Source organism: Lemur catta, chromosome 2 (genome assembly GCF_020740605.2).
Source record: "Lemur catta isolate mLemCat1 chromosome 2, mLemCat1.pri, whole genome shotgun sequence".
Classification (NCBI taxonomy): Eukaryota; Metazoa; Chordata; class Mammalia; order Primates; family Lemuridae; genus Lemur; species Lemur catta.
In genome coordinates, this window is record NC_059129.1 from 54,293,373 (window position 1) to 54,299,197 (window position 5,825).

Here is a 5,825-nt window from a genome sequence, read left to right on the forward strand (position 1 = left end):
TTCTACCTATCAAACATCCTTTGGTTAGATCCAAGTGTATATCTAGGATATACACTTAGGATTGGAATTGCTGAGTTGTAGAGTGTAAGAATGTTTTTCTTGAGTGAATACTGCCATATGGTTTTCTAAAGTGGTTGTACCAATATACATTTCCACACCTCATTTCTTTTACAAATAGTTACCAGGTCTTTTGCACCCAGAACATGGTCACAGTCTTTCCTTTCTTCACCTTCTCTTTAGTTAATCCTGTTTGTGCTCTGTCTTGCCTTCCTTACAAATATGTATTTGTTCACAGCTTTATAAGAAAGAATGAACTACTTAATAAAAAAATAAGTAATAGTACTTATTATGTGCCAGCCAATAATGTTGAGTACTTTATGTGTCTTAACTTCTTTAGTCTTTACAAATAGTATTATTATCCCAATTTGACAAATGGGGAAACCGAGGCATGGGGTGCTTAAGTAACTTGCCCTAACTCATTTAGCTATAAAATGGTGAAATCAGGATTTGAACCCAGACAGACTGAGCCTGTGTTCTCAACTACTCTACCAACTTCTTCTCTCAAACTAAGTGCAAACTGTTTAAGTCATTTTGGGGGAAACCAGGGAGATTTTCATCTCCTGGTCTGAATGGAGATTAAAATCCATTTCAAGATAATAGTCACATGAAAGGAAAACTAAGGCTGCCACCTGAATTGAGCAGACGGAGGGACTATATAAGCTGGAATGTGGAGAGACTATTGCCCATGGTTGGGATGGGGAGATGGAAAGGCGTCATGGAAAAAAAGGCACTTCAGCCCAACTTTCCTGAAAGATCAGGCATCTGACAGGCAGAAAAGGGGGCAAGGTGTCCTGACCACCCTTTTTGGTGGCTGCTTTCCCACAGACTCCAACTGCAAGTGTCTCCTTCTCACTGAAGAAAGCAGTCACCAAGCCCAACTTGCAACCCTCTTGGTGTATTATAGCTCAGTCAAGGTGAGGTTTAATTGCTCTCCTCCACCTTGGTTTCAGACTTACATCACCGAATCCTTGAGAGAAACAGTCACCTTCACAGCTGTACATTCCGAGCCAATGACTACATACTCTAGGGAGGACCAAGGTTACAGAGTGAGACTGGTGCCTTCTCTGCATGATGCACAGACTCATCACATTCCTGCACTGGAGTGTGGACAATATTTTTAATAGCAATGTGGCAGAAGTAAATAATATTATATGCATAAAATGCCTTTGAGGGGTTTTTATTGTTTGTTTTTTTCAATGAAAAATATTTTACACACGTTTTAGCCCATTTTATTTGACTATGCTCTAAACAATGTGTGGTATGACCTCCCTTTCCTTAATCCCAAACCTGGCAGGGTTAACTTTCATTTTATCTTCTCCAAATATCTACTGCTTATTGGAAACTGGGACAGTTCCCTTTTAATCACAATTTCTAGAATACCTCTCATTTGGTATAATTATTGATAGTTTTGATATTATAAACCTTCAGATATTATAAATCTCAGAAAACCAACAATTTTGATATTATAAACCTTCATGTTGTAAAAAAAAAAGTCGTCTTTGGTCATAAGCTATTTCTATGCATATTTCCAGTTTTTAATTTTATACTATGCCTTAGTTCAAGGTAAGAGGACTTCATTTTATACTCTATAATGTCAAAGCATAATCGGTTACCATCAATTTTAGCTTTGGTCAGAGAAAAACACTGTGCTTCTAATTTCATCCCATAGTTTCACAAACTTGGAGCAAGTTTCAAATAAATCTTTACCAGGAAAGCACTTCAAAAACCTGTTTATTGATCATGTTGGCAGCACATACACAAAAATTGGAAGCATACAGGAAAATTAGCATGGCTCCAATGAAGGGATGACATGCAAATCTGTGTAACAGTCATATTTTTGTATGACTGTTGAAAGCAAAAATTATATCCGATAGGATTTTTTATATTTTGAAATTCAGTAATATGACATCTGTAATATAAAGGGCAAAGGGATTTATATAGTGTTAAGGTTTATATAGTTCACTTGAAATGGTAAACTATTAACTCTAAGTAGACTGACAAAAAATAGGAATGTATATTGTAACCCCTAAAGAAACAACTAAATTATACAAAGCGACATATTAAAAGAGCTAATAAATAAATTAAAATGGAATGGCAAGAAATATTCAAATAATCTAAAAGGCAGGAAAAGGGGGAAAAAGAAAACAAATATTTAATAGAAAACCAATAATAAAATTGGTACACCTAAATACAATCATATCAATACTTGAACTAAATATAAATTGTCTAAACACATCAATTAAAAACTGGAGATTGTTGGATTGGATTTAAAAGCCTCAAGATCTGATGATATGCTATTACAGAATTCACTGCAAACACAGTGTTACTCATAAATTAAAAGAATGGCAAAGCTAACCCTATCATGTAAACACTAGTAAAAAAAAAAAAGAAGCTAGTAACTGTATTAATATCAGACAAAATAGACTTCAGAATAAGGAAATTATCAGGGATACAGGGGGATATTACATAATAATGAAAGGGTCAACTCACTAAGAAGATATAACAACCATAAATGTGTATATACCTAATAACAGAGCTTCAATATAGATGAAGAAAAAGCTAATGGAACTTAAAGGAGAAAGAAACAAATACATAATTATAGTTAGAGACTTCAGTTCTCCTTTCTTAGTGATTGATAGCACAAGTAGACAAAAAATCAGCAAGAATATAGAAGACCTAAACAGCACTGTCAATCAACTTGACCTAATTAGCACTTATGGAATATCCCCCCCAAACAACAAAATATACTTTATTTTCATGTGTACATGGAACATTCATCAAAACAGACCACATTCAGAGTTACAGAACAAACCTTATTAAATTTGAAAGAATGAAATCATACAAAGTGTGTTCTCTGACCATAATGGAATCAATTAGATCAATAGCAGGAAGATATCCAGAAAACCTCTAAATATTTAGAAATTAAGCAACACACTTTTAAGAAATTCACTGATCAACAAAGAAGTCTCAAGGATAATTAGGAAACATTTTGAACTGAATGCAAATGAACATACAACATATCAAAATTTGTGGGAAAGCTGTGTCTATAGAGAAATTTATACATGAAACACTTATTTTAGAAAAGAACAAAGGTTCAAGTCAATAATCTAAGCTTCTACCTTAGGGAACTAGAAAAAGAACAGCCAGCTAAACCCAAAGCAAGCAGAAAGAATAGAATAATAAATATAAGAACAGAAATTAGTGAAAATGAAGAAAATATAAAACAATGGAGAAAAATCAATAATATCAGAAGCTGTTTTTAAACAGATCAATAAAATTGATAAACTTTTAGCTAGATTTATCAAGAGAAAAAAAGAGAAGATATATGTTACCAATATCAGGTATGAACAATGGGATATCACTACAAATTCCACAGACATAAAAAAATTAAGGGAATACTACAAACAACTCTCTGAACATAAATTAGACCACTTGGGTAAAATGAACCAAGTCTTGGAAGGCACAAACTGACAAAACTCACTCAAAAAGAAGTAGATAACCTGAATAATCCTGTGTCTATTAAAGATGTTAAATTCATAGCTGAAAACCCTCCCAGAAAAGAAAACTCCAGGCCCAGATGCCTTCATTAATGAATTCTACCAAACATTTAGGAAAAAATTACACCAATTCTATACAATCTCTTTTAGAAATCAGAAGAGGAAGAAATAAAGGATATGTATCTAGGATTTGTAAGGAATTTTCACAACCCCTCAAAAAACCAAACAACCAAACTAAAAAAAAAAAAAAATAGGCAAAGTATCTGAACAGACACTTTACTAAATAAGATCTACTAATGGCAAATAAATACATGAAAATATTCTCAACATTCTTCAGTAGAAAAATGAAAATTAAAAAAATACATACATATATATATATACACACACACACACACACACACACCCCTATACAATACACCTATTAGAATGGTTAAAACATGCACTCATGAAAATCCCATGTGCTGGCAAGAATGCAGAGCTACTGAACTCTCACACATTGTTGGTAGGAATGCAAAAGTGTACAGTCTTTCTGGACAATGGTTTGGCATTTTCAAATAAAGTCAAACATACACTTAACTATATGGTCCATTTACCATCTCCTGGGTATTATCCTGGAGAAATGAAACTTACGTTCACACGAAAACTTGGTACATAAATGTTTATAGCATCATTATTCATAATTGCTCTAGACTGGAAACAACCTAAATGTCCTTCAGTGGGTAAATAAATAAAATGTGATACAATTCCTACATTGATATGTTGCTTAGCAATAAGAAGGAATGAACTATTAATAGTGTAGAACACAGATCTCAAATGCATGATAATAAGTAAAGTCTCAAAAGGCTATATACCATATAGTTTCATTTACATGACATCCTACAAAATAAAATATAGGGATGGAGCAATCAGTGGCTGCGAGGGATTGAGGTAGGGGAGGGTTTGACTACAAAGAAGTGGCACAAGGGAATTTTGTCAGATGACAGAACTGCTTTGTATCCTGTTTGTAGTGATGGTTACACACATCTCAGTATGTGTTGAAACATACAGAACTGCATACCAAAAGAGTGAATTTTCTGTATGTAATTTAAAACATGATCAAAATGCTTAAATAATTTCAAAAAAGGTAAAGCCACCAGGTTCTATTTCCACATGCTCTTTCCACACATTCTTTTCTTCAAATCCCTAAAATCAGAACTCATCTTACCATTAACTGCAAAAATAGAAAACAAATCTTGGCCAGGCACAGTGGCTCACTCCTATACCCCTAGCACTCTGGGAGGCCAAGGTGGGAGGATCACTCAAGCTCAGGAGTTTGAGACCAGCCTGAGCAATAGTGAGACCCTGTCTCTATCAAAAATAGAAAAATTAGCCATGCATGGTGGTATGTACCTGTAGTTCCAGCTACTTGGTAGGCTGAGGCAGGAGGATCACTTAAGCCCAGGAGTATGAGGTTGCTGTGAGCTAGGCTGACGCCACAGCACTCTAGCCTGGGCAACAGAGCGAGACAGACTCTGTCTCAAAAAGAAAAGAAAACAAATCTTTATTCTACTAGACCTAGTGCTCCTAATTAAGGCAATCAGTAAAATAGAACAAAACTTCATTAAAATAAAAACAAAACAAAATCAGCATATTTAAAAAATTTTATTTTCTAGAATGTCATGTAAATGAAACCATACAGTATATAACATTTTGGGACTTTACTTATTATCATGTGTGTATGTGATGAGAGGAGCAATACTGTAAAACAATGATGATGCTTATGTGGAGAGTTTCCAGAAATGCTCACTCTATCCAGTACCAGAGCACAAGCATATCATTAGTTACAAGTCCCAACTTTTATGTACCTAATGGTACTTAGTTGAAGCCACTCACTTTGCCCAGAGGAGCAGCTATTTCTATGAGAGTTAAACTAGGTTGTCCTACCCTTATATTCTCTGCAGAGTATCTCTCAGACATCCCAAGGACTTGAGGTTTAAACTGGCAGCTTTTGATGACAGCTACAGAAGCACCAGTCACGTGGTGTCTCTGTGGGAGGAACAAGTGGGTGTAGATGAGGAAGGTAAGTCCAGGAGAGGTCACACCCCATGAGGTCATACCACATGAGGTCACAGATTGAGCTGTAAGAAGGATGGGGCTGGGTTGCTAGTTCTACCTATTCCTTTATAAACTAAGGTGCCCTTGGGTGTGCCCAATATTACCAGTGATCTTTGTCCCCACAGCAGTCTGCCTACTGGTGTTTAGCAAAGGGAAACGCCTGGGAGTGAGCTG

At 35.3% G+C, this 5,825-nt stretch overlaps 1 non-coding gene across 1 annotated transcript; it reads left to right on the forward strand.

The window, feature by feature from the left end:
• Positions 1 to 1,794: 1,794 nt before the first annotated feature.
• LOC123633715 lies at positions 1,795 to 1,900 on the forward strand. Its single transcript, XR_006733730.1, has one exon. It is a non-coding gene; the product is annotated as a U6 spliceosomal RNA (small nuclear RNA).
• Positions 1,901 to 5,825: the final 3,925 nt, after the last annotated feature.